We start from the raw sequence: 12,173 nt of genomic DNA, 5'->3' as shown, positions 1-12,173 counted from the left end.
AGCGTCTGTTCACTTTTCTTCTTTCCAGCATTTTGTTTGGTCTACTCCACCTATCTAAATTCTGTCCTATTAGGCCAAGCAGTTTTCTTTATTAATTAACCAATGAAAGCAACAGATAGACAAATGACCCTCCTCCATCAGTTAAACAAATGCAACACACCTTTGCATCATTAAACAAATGTTCCACAGTGTAAACAAATGTGACACACTTTAATATTTCACAACAGCTGATGTTGGTTGTCAGCTTGCTATATATTTATTTTATTATGTTTATGTATGTTTCTTATATTCCCTGATCTCTCTAAGACTTTTTTAAAAAGATTTATTTATTTTGTATACAGCATTCTGCCTCCATGTATGCCCACACACCAGAAGAGGGCACCAGTCTCATTACAGATGGTTGTGAGCCACCATGTGGTTGCTGGGAATTGAACTCAGGACCTCTGGAAGAGCAGCCAGTACTCTTAACCTCTGAGCCATCTCTCCAGCCCCTCTCTCTAAGACTTTTATCATGAAAGGGAGTTGGATTTTGTCAAAGGCTTTTTCAGCATCGAATGAGGTGATCATGTGATTTTCTTCTTTCAGTTTGTTTATATGGTGGATTATATTGACCAATTTTTATATGTTGAACTGTCCCTGTGTCTCTGGGATGAAGCCTTCTTGATCATGTTGGATGATCTTTTTGATGTGTTCTTGGATTCAGTATTTTATTGAGTATTTTTGCATCAATATTCATGATGGAAATTGGTCTGTAATTCTCTTTCTTTGTTGAGTCTTTGCGCCATTTTGGTATCAGAGTGACTGTAGCCTCAAGAAAGAATTTGGCAGTTTTCCTTCTGTATATGTTTTGTGAAATAATTTGAGGAGTATTGGTATTAGCTCTTCTTTGAAAGTCTGGTAGAAGTCTGTGCTTAAGCCATCTGTCCCTGGGTGAAACCAACTGACCCTGGATTTTATTTTTTGACTGGAAAAAATTTTTAATGACTGATTCTATTTCCTTAGGGTTATTGGTCTGTTTAAATTGTTTATCTGATCTTAATTTAATTTTGTTATGTGGTATCTATCAAGAAATTTGTCCATTTCTTTTAGATTTTTCCAATTTTGTTGAATATAGTTAGTTACTTGCCTAACGATTCTATGGATTCTGGTGTTATGTCTTCCTTTTTGTTTCTGATTTTGTTAATTTGGATAGTCTCTCTGCCTTTTAGTTAGTTTAGATGGGGATTTGTCTATCTTGTTGATTTTCACAAAGAACCATTGATTCTTTGTATTGTTCTCCTTGTTTCTATTTTTTTATTTCAGCCCCCAGTTTGACCATTTCCTGCCATCTACTTCTCTTGGGTGTGTTTGCTTGTTTATTCTAGTGCTATCAGATGTGCTGTTTAGCTTCTTATTGGCTCTTACATATTAATTTAACCCATTTCTATTAACCTGTATATGGCCACATGGCTGTGGCTTACTGGCTAAAGTTCCAAAATAGTTAAAAGATGTTGAAAAAAAATCAAATACCATATTGCTGGAATGGAAAAGTCAACATAAAAATGCCAATCTTCATAAATTAATTTAAGATCTTTGAGCCTTTCATTGTGGTTCATCCCTTTAATTGCAGCAGTTGGGAGGTAGAGGCAGGTGAATCTCTGAGTTCCAAATCTTGTCTGAAAAATCCTAAACAAACAAACAAACAAACAAATAAATAAATAAATAAATAAACCCAAGAGCTTTTCTGGACTATAACAAGTGAATCCTGCATTGAGAAGAGTAATGTGGGAAGATGTCAAGCCATTTTTGAAATTCTGTGATTTTTGTGTGTGTGTGTGTGTGTGTGTGTGTAGCTCTGGCTGTCCTGAAACTTGTTTTGTGACAAGGCTATCCTTAAACTCAGAGAGATTCACCTGCCTCTGCTTCCTGAGTGCCTGGCAAAGAGAATATTAAGTTCCTTAAATTAGATTTTAAAAAGACTTGAATGACACAGTTCATGTTTTCACTAAAAGTAGAAAAACATATTTTACCAAAAATATTTTACTAGGAGAATAAAAATGAGCCATTTTAAAAATGGGACTATAGCATTTAAAAATAATATTCCTTTAAAATAGAGAGATAAAGTTTGAGGATAAATTATGTGGGGTGCCCTTATATATGCTGTGAATATGTTTTATTACCATTGGTTAATAAAAAAAAAACCTGCTTTGGTTAATAGCCAGGCAGAATAGAGTCAGGTGGGAAATCCAAGCAAAGATAAAGGGAAAAAGAAGGCCAACAACTACCTGAGAAGCAAAATGTGAGGTAACAAGCCACAAGTCTCATGGTAAAATATTGAATAATATAAATGGGTTAATTTAAATGTATGATCTAGTTAAAAATAAGCCTGAGCTAATAGACCAAACAGTTTGTAATTGATATTAAGCCTCAGAGTGGTTATTTGGGAACTGGCAGGTGGAAGAGAAACCTCCAGCTACAAATAAAGAACAATGGTAGAGCACTTTTCTACCATGTGTGACTCCTTGGATCCAATTGCTATGGGGAGATTCAAGCAGGAAAATATAGTACACATAACCTCAACAAACTGAAGGATTTTAGGAATATGGAAGCTAGAGCACATTTACTCTGCCTGAAAATTTGTGGACATATTTTAGAAGAATAAATTCAAAATTACAAAGAAAAATGAGAAAGATGACAGAATCCTAAATCTTGAAGGTAATAGATGATGCCACAAAAGTATAAACACTATTTTGCTTTAGATACTTATGGAACATCTCCTAAAGCTATTCATGCATCAGACACACCAACAAAACCCCAGAAGCTGGAAGTGTTACTCAGTAGTATTGTGCTTGCCTTGCATGTTCAAAGCCCTGAGAGAATCTCTAATTCTACATAAACCTAGCCTGGTGGTGCAAATTTATAAAGTCAGCACTCAGGAGGTAAAGGCAAGAAGATCAGAAGTTCAAAGTCATCTTTGGCTACATTAGGAGTTCAAGATCGGGCTAGGCTATATGAGACCCTGCCTCAAAAACAAAACAAAATGAAAACCAATCACTTTCATGTAGTAAAACACTAATATGTATAAAATAAATATATATTTAAAGGTAAAATAAGAAAAACAATAAATGAATTGATTTTTATGAATCACACATTTATGACTGTGTACACTTGCTCTCAAAGCTTCTTCCCTCCTCCTCCTGCTCCTCCTCCTCCTTCTTCTTTTTCTGTTTTTCAAGACAGGGTTTCTCTGAGTAGCAGCCCTGGTTGTCTTGGAACTCACTCTGTAGACCAGGTTAGCCTCAAACTTACAGAAATCTTCCTATCTCTGCCTCCTGAGTGCTGGGATTAAAGTGGTGCACCACCACTGCCTGGCTGAAAGCTTTCCTTCTTTACTCTTAAAACTCTTATAACTTATATTAACTTTATTTGTATATCTACATTTTGCCTTAGGACTTTTTACCTTCTTTTTTTCATTCTCTATGTCCTACTTTTTCTTCTTCTGTGTCTGGCTGGAGGCTGTCTAACTGGCTGGTCCCGGGTGTGTCTCTCTTCCTCCCTCATTCTCTCCCGTCTCTCCTTCTCTTCTCCCAATTATTCTCCCTGTCCACCAGCCCAGCCTAGCTATTGGTCATTCAACTTTTTATTAGACCAATCAGATGTCTTAGGCAGGCAAGGTAAAACAAATGCAAAACATCTTTACATATTCTACAACATCCTGGGAAGGCAGCAACAAGCAAAATCCTGGAGCTGGCTAGCTAGCCTAGCTTACTTGGTAAGTTTCAGGCAAGTGAGAGGCACAATCTCCAAAAAGTGGTGGATGTAGAGGGTATGAGATCTTTGTGCTCACAGACAAGCACTATGGGAACTAGGAATGGTAAGCACCCAAGCTTGTCTCTTCAACAGAAGGGATGCCTACGTCTGTTTTCCAACCAGAAGACCTGGAAAGGATGCTGTTAACAGCCTGGTGATCTGTGCTGTCTGCAGAGCCAGGCCACACCCGGATCTCCCAGATTATTACGTTTGACTTTCCCTCCCTAGACCTTCACCTTTGGTTTCTCGGTCAACACAGCCCATCCTTAGGAGAGATGGACCATGGACGTTACAGCCTGGTGACCTCAACGCTATCCGCGTGACTGAACCACACCAGACCCCAGGTCCCTAAGCTATAGAACCCATCTTCATGGTAGAGGTCACATGTATGTTTTAAGAGAGTTTCTAGGTAGTTAGGCCTCCATCTTCATCCTGTACATGGGTTTGAGGTCATTGTTACCAGAAAACTTTTTCCAAAACTGTATTGTACTTACATATGTCTAAGATAAACTGCCTAGAGCCAGGTATGGTGGCACACACCTTTAAAGCCAACACTTGGGAGGCAGAGGCAGGTGCATCTCTGAGTTGGGACCAGCATGGTCTATGGAGAGAGTTTCAGGATAGTCAGAGCTACACAGAGAAAGCCTGTCTCAAAAACATCAAAATACAACAACAACAACAAAATCAAAACCAAACCAACCAACTAAACAAACAAACCTGCCTGGGGTTAGGCTCTAGAAAATTGAACCAACACAGGCTAACTAAATCTTATTGAACTGGATTTCCTTCTTTACCTCTTGAAGTTTGTTTCCCTGATGGCAGTAGAACTTGTAGGAACCCCCACAGATGGTTCCTGAGGAGCAACACTGGAGGTTGTCTCTGGTCTCCACATACACATGTACATATGCACCCATATCCACATGTTTGCCTGTATACACACACCACACACACACACACACACACACACACACACACACAGAGAGAGAGAGAGAGAGAGAGAGAGAGAGAGAGAGAGAGAGAGAGAGACAGAATAGAGAGAAGAATTACTTAAGAAATAAGGTAGCTGGGAAAATCCAGCTGAAAATATTTGATAAGGCAGCTGCAAAAGAGATAAAGAACACTTTACAAGTTTAAGAGCAAAGAGTCTGAATCTACAGTTATAGAAAAATGAAAGAAAACAGGACCAGACACACAGGGATTCAGCATATGCCCTGGTGCTGGATGATCATTTCACTTGGAACTCCGCTCTACCCCAGCTGACTGGAGCTGGGAGCTGGCACAAGCCTACCGAGAAAACATCTGACTGTTCTATAAAGAAAGTAAATAACATCTGCAGAGAATCAAGGGTTTCAGCATGGATGCTGACAACTTCTGAGTAATTTCTTCCTCATTCTAGCTCGTAGGGTCTATTATCTCCACTCCTCCACCCTCTGCCCTATTACAGAGGCCATTTGGATCAGGAAAGCAGATCGATTTCTCCAACAGAACATTAAATCCATAATTGCTTATGAACCCTTCTTTATTATTTATAAATAATTACTAAATATAATCAAAAATCAGGAGAAGGTGGTCACACCTGTAATCCTAACACTCAAGAGACTGACAAGCAGGAGGATACTACAAATTTGAGGCCAGCCTAAACTACATAGAGAGTTCCAGGTCAGTGAGAGATAGAGTATTAGAACCTGTCCTCTCAAACATCAAAAAGAAAAACAAATTGGAAGAAAGTCTTCAACACACAAAAAATTCCAGTTTTTTTCTAAAACAAACTGGCTTTAATAGCCAATACTGAAAAAAAAGGATTTGGAGTTTCAGGAAATATAAGTTATATGTGAAAAAGATTAAATTTAATTAGTATATTCAGAGAACTAAGAAAAAATATTGTATCCATAACTAGGAACAGCACATTATATAAAAGATCAGGTAGAGACAAAAAGAAATTCTTAGAAATTAAATTTTGAAGCTAGATGTGGTGGCACATACCTTTAATCCCAGCACTCAAGAGGCAGAGGTGGGTGAATCTCTGGGAGTCTAAGGCCATCTTGGTATACAAAATGAGTTCCAGAACAGCCAGTCACAGCTGTTACACAGAGAAGTCCTGTTTAAAACAACATTACACAGAGAAACTCTGTTTTGAAAACAACAACAACAACAAAAAGAATTAAAATTTGATTATTTGGCTGGAGATGTATCTCAGTGATTGCTTGGCCTGTATATGTCCTCAGATTCAATCTCTAGCACAACAAAAAGTTAAGATTATTCAAGTTCAAATTCCCATATAAAAATTAAAGAGAAAGATTGTAGAGGTTTATCAGATAACAGTGAAACAGCAAAGACAAACAATGGGAGAAATAAAATTTTAAAGAAGAGAGGGAAAAAAATGAGAACTTTGGGGGATGTTCTAGGAAGTCCAGTGCCCAGCAAGAATTTGAATATTAAAAACTGAGAAAAAGGAAGAGTTGAGAGACTAGCACCAGAGTGTCTAAGAACACTGGATGACAAAAGATAAGAGGGCAACAAGAATATAGACAATCCATCGTTAGGGACTCCTTTCTGATATGGGAGGCTATTTCTCAATAAAACCTTGCTTGCCAAAAAATTCTAATGGTTGTCAATAATATCATCCTGTACAAGTCAAAATACCTATCAAGTATGACAATGAAATAAGGAGTTGTAGATATATATGAGTTAATAAAATACATTTTCCTAGGAAGCTATTTGAGGATGTTCTGAAGCAAAAGAAAGGTGTAAGCCAAGAAGGAAGTGGTGGGATCCACCAGATAGTGAATCTATGCCAGGAAAAGCAGTCATAGATGATCCCAGGAATGCCAAGTGGGCAGAAGTCCTGGGAATAGCAAGCTTTGAGAAAGAGGAGTCCAAGAATTAAAAGAAAAATTAGCTATATGTTTGTGAATTCAATACATTAAAAGATGTGATTAGGAGATTGAAAAAGCTGGATATGGGTTGAGGATGTAGTTTGGTTGGTAGACTGCTTGCCTAGCATAAAAAAAAAACGTGGATTGATCCCAATACCACATAAACTGGAGGTGATAATATTCTCCTGTATAGTATAGCACTAGGAATGTAGAGGTAGGAGTATCAGAAGTTCGTCATTTTCAGCTACATGCCAAGTTCTAAGTCAGTCTGGGATACAACAGACCCTGTCTCCAAAGCACCCTAACAGAAGAAGGAGTAGGAGAGATAATGAATTGTACAAGGAACAGAAAAGAAATTGTAATTAGAAACATCAACCAAAATGAACTGTACAAGATTACAATCAATATCAGAAACAAAGCAAAATTTATCATAATTTTCTAATCAATAGCACATAAAAAAGAAAGCACGTTGGGACCTTGATGATAAAAAACTTCTCTTTTTAAATGGTCCAGGGATCATCATTAGACTCATGAGAATGAAATACAACTCTAGCATGTCTCCTCCTCTTTCCTCTCCACCTCCCTTTTTTGGTTCTTTGAGACAGGATCTCAGTCTGTAGCCCAGACTGGTCTCAAACTGACATTAGTGCTTTTAACCTCAGTCTCCCAAATGTGAGATTGCAGGTATCAGCCACCATGCCCAACTCTATGTGGTTATCTTTAGTTCCTGGTAAATTTAAACACAAATTTTAACTTCTTATGCCACCATTTTTCAATTGTGATATTATCTTTGACCATTTTGTACCAGCTACACTTTAATTTTACATTGTTGGGGTTAATATTTACAAAACATGAGAAGATAATCACCAAAAAGGAGATAAAAGAGTGGAACAAAAGTGCAATAGGTTTGAGGGACCCTGAAATGATGCCCAAATTTCCCTGTGAGTTGTGCTGGAACTTAATAAGAAAACACACACACAAGTTCTGCCAAGAATACCCGATTTATAGGTTCTTCAATAGACACATAAAAGTTCAGCCAAGACAGGCTCCAAAACCACAGAGAAACCCTGTCTCGAAAAACCAAAAAAAAAAAAAAAAGAAAAAGAAAAAAAAAAAAAAGAAAAGTTCAGCCAAAACAGGAAAACATCCTTTAACTAGATAAGTCAAAATGCTATGTAAAGACAGTGATGAAACAAATCCAGGTTTTCTGTCAAAATAGACAACCAACAAAAACAAATGGATTCTCAAAGGGAACTAAGTACAGTGTGAACAGCTCCAGCAGCTTGTTGGTCAGTTCTGCTTTTATTCTCTCACCCACTCATTTCCTTATTTCACAGAAATGTGGTCCATGACCTAGTTCTAGCCAATGAGAAGAGAGAGAGAGTAGACTGGGGATTCTGGGAAGCTGCAATTGTTTTGCTACTTCTAGTCATAATGAGCCTGGAAAAGGCGTCAGTTTTTGAGGTTTTGTGAGATTAGAGATTTCATCAATATCTGTCATTTCCCAATTTTGATCTAAGTATTGTTTTCTCTTGTTTTTTCTCTTGCTTAGGTTGACTGTTGTTTTCTCTTTGTGTCTTCATTCTGTGTTCTCAAAGACCCAGGTTTGGTACTAATTCTCTGCTTTCCCTGTGTTCTGACGTTATACTTCCTCTGCTCTCATAGTTCCTGTTTTCTACTTATTTTCAAACATTGATTTTTTTTCAGCTGAAGTTTAATCTAATTCTAAATCCTAAAGTAGATCCCTTTTGTGATTAAATTTCTATTCCAAGAATGTATTGTTTCTTTTTTATCCTTTGAAACCTCTTGAGGGTCTTTTCGAGGGGCTTAATATTGGTCACTGGCTCTTCCATGAGCCCCCTTGCCACTATGATAAGCAGAATCTGCCATCTAGTATGGACTCCAAATAGCTGTTTGTTAGTTAGGCCATCCTGCAGGATATGAGAGAAGTGAAGGATGGATTTTTAGAGTCTTTATTTGAGACTGGGGATGTAGTGCAGTAGGTAAGGTACTTGCCTACTGCACACAAAGGCCTGGGTTTCATCCCTAGCACCACATAAACGGGTAGTTGTGGTACTCTCCTATAATCCCAAGACTCTGGTGGTGGAGGCAGGTAGATCAGAAATTCAAGGTCATCCTTGGTTACATAGAGAGTTGAAGGCTTATTTTTATTTTATTTTTATATTTATTTTTAGAGCAACAATATTTTCACACCAAAATGGATAAAAGATTACCAAAAATTCCCACATACCTGCTGCCCCCAACATGCATAGTTCCCTCATTACTGACACCCACCATAGTGGGACTTCCATATACTCAATGAACTACACTGACACATCATTATCACCCAGAATCCATTGCAGAGTACTGTTTTTAAACTATATGTGTGTGTGTGTGTGTGTGCTGTCTAGTTTATGTCAACTTGACACAAGCTGTCATCAAAATGAGGGGAGTCTCACTTGAGAAAATGTCTCCATAAGATCCAGCTGTAAGCAAGCCAGTACGGCATTTTCTAAATTAGTGATTGATGGGGGAGGGCCTGGCCCATTGTGTGTAGGACCATCTCATCCCGAGTTCTTTAAGAAAGCAAGCTGAGCAAGCCATGAGAAGCATGCCCACTCTTCTATGGCTTCTACATCAGCTCCATGTCCCTTGAATTTCTGCCCTATTGCTTTGATGATGAACAATGCTGTGGGACTATAAGAAAAATAAACCCTTTACTCTCCAGCTTGCTTTTGGTCATGGTGTTTTATCACAGCAATAGTAACCCTAACTAAGACAAATATGTATTTTATATGTATGCCTGAGTGTATGTGTGCCACATGTGTGTAGGAGACCTCATAAAGGTTAGAAAAAGATGATGGAGCCCCTGGAACTTGAATCACTGGAAGTTGTGAGCTACCATATTGGTGCTGGGAACCAAACCAAGATTCTCCAAAAGATCAGTAAGTGCTCTTAATCACTGAACCATCTCTCCACCCCCCACCTTAAAAGTTGTTCTTAAGGATCCTAAGATGGACGCATGGATCACCCTGGGAAAAGGAAATAAATGAGATTTTCTGTGTAAACTGGGGACAGAGGGCAGTAGAGGGGAGGGGATGGCAATGAGAACATGAGGGAACATGATGGTTGAATGGGGGGGGCAGAGAGGGAGAGCAATGAAAGAGATATCTTGATAGAGGGGGCATTATGGGGTTAAGGAGAAACCTGGTGCTAGGAAAATTCCCAGGAACCCACAAGGATGACCCCAGCTAAGACTCCTAGCAATAGTGGAGAGGGTACCTTGGTGTAGGAGGTTCTTGTGTTCATGTGTTGCTTTCATTGGCTAATGAATAAAGAAACTGCTTTGGGCCTGATAAGGCAGAACTTAGGTAGGCGGAGAAGACAGAACTAATGCTGGGAAAAAGGACAGAGTGAGAGAAGCCATGGGTCTTCTGCCTGAGATGGATGCTGGTTAGAATCTTGCCGGTAAGCCACAGTCACACACAGATTAATAGAAATGGGTTAAATTAAGATGTAAGAATTAGCCAATAAGAAACTAGAGCTAATGGGCCAAGCAGTGTTTTAATTAATACAATTTCTGTGTGGTTATTTTGGGGGCTAAGCTAGCTGGGTGGCCACAAAGGGGCCCTCCTTGCAACAGTTTGGGTTCCTCTCCTTGTAACAGTGCCTGAACTGGCCTTCCCCTGTAATCAGATTGGTGACTACTTAATTGTCATCATAGATCCACAACCAAGCAGCAGGCCAAACTCCAAGAGTCCAGTAGAAGAGAGGGAGGAAAGATTATATGAGCAAGGGAGGGGGTCAAGCTCATGATGGGGGTCAAGATCATGATGGGAAAACCCACAGAGACAGTGGACCCAATCTCATGAGAGCTGACAGACTCTAGACAGACAGAGCCTGCTTGAGACGGAACTAGGCCCTCTGCCTGTGGGTGACAGTTGTGTAGCTTGGTCTGTTTGTGGGACCCCTGGCAGTGGAACCAGGATCTATCCCTGATGCATGAGCTGGCTTTTTGGATCTCATTCCCTATGGTGGGATGCCATTCTCAGCTTTAATGTAGGGAGGAGGGGCTTGGTCCTGCCTCGAATTAATGTGCCAGGCTTTGTTGACTCCTCATGGGAGGTCTTACCCTTTCTGAGGAGTGGATTGGGTGGGTTGAGGTGGGGGGTGATGGGAGGCAGGAGGAGGGTAGGGAGGGGGAACTGTGGTTGATATGTAAAATGAATAAAGCAAAATAATTAAAAATTGTTCTTAATGCTCTTTTCTTTTGAGAAGTGAATAATAGACCATCAAGGGAACATATCACAGTTTAATTTTCTATTCACTTACTATTGCTTGATTCCAACTTTGAGCAATTACAGATAAAGCTTTTATAAATATCCATGTGTAAATTTTTGTGTGAAGTTAAGTTTTTTACTCCCTTAGGTAAATATCAAATAGTATGATTGCTGGATGTTGTAAGAAACTGCCAAATTGTCTTTAAGAGTGGATGGATCATGTTGCATTCCCAACAGCAAGGAACTAGAATCCCTGTTGCTCCTTCTAAATCATTTGGTGATGTCAGGGATCTGAATTGTGAACATTGTTATCTGTATGCATTTGTTGATTGAGGGGTTTGTTAATATCTTTTGTCCATATTATAATTGAATTCTTTGCTTTCTTATTGTTGACTTTTTGTTGAATTATTTGTATATTTTGGATGTCTTTTAAATGAAGACAAATTTATTTATTATTCCTATTATTTGTGTGTGTGTGTGAGAGTGTGCATGCAGTGTGTGTAGACATGTGCATGTGGAGGGCAGAGGACAACTTGTGGGAACTGGTTTTCTTATTCCACCACATGAATCCTGGGAATTTAATTCAAGCCATCGGGTTAGCAAGGCAAGTACTTTTACATTCAGATTCATCTTACAGCTCCATTCCTTTGAGAGAGAGAGAGAGAGAGAGAGAGAGAGAGAGAGAGAGAGAGAGAGAGAGATTGATTCAGTATAGTCCAGTTTGGCCTTGTTACCATAACTGACTTTATTTTGTGTAATAGATTGTGTAGACATTGATGACTTTGAACTCCTAACTCTCGTGCCTTTACTCCCATGAGGTGGCAGACAGAGACCCTTATGCCCAGTTATTGTGGCATTTTCATACTTAATTTGTATTGATTATAATTTATCTCCTTCCTCTCCCCATCTTCTCCCTCTTGCTGGTCCCTTCCTACCTTCAATGCTCCCTTCTTTAAGTTTGGATGGAAGCCACACCCTGATGGAGGAAGGTCATTGGCTAATAAAGAAACTGCCTTGGCCCATTTGATTGGCCAGCCTTTAGGTGGGTGGAGTAAACAGAATAGAATGCTGGGAGGAAGAGGAAGTGAGCTCAGACTCGACAGCTCTGCTCTCTGGAGCAGACGCCATGCTCCCCTCTCCCTGGCAGATGCGATAAAGCTCTGACCCAGGATGGACGTAGGCTAGAATCTTCCCGGTAAGCGCTCCTTGGGGTGCTACACACATGAAT

The sequence above is a fragment of the Chionomys nivalis genome, chromosome X, assembly GCF_950005125.1.
Source record: "Chionomys nivalis chromosome X, mChiNiv1.1, whole genome shotgun sequence".
NCBI lineage: Eukaryota > Metazoa > Chordata > Mammalia > Rodentia > Cricetidae > Chionomys > Chionomys nivalis.
Note: the sequence above shows the minus strand (reverse complement) of the source record.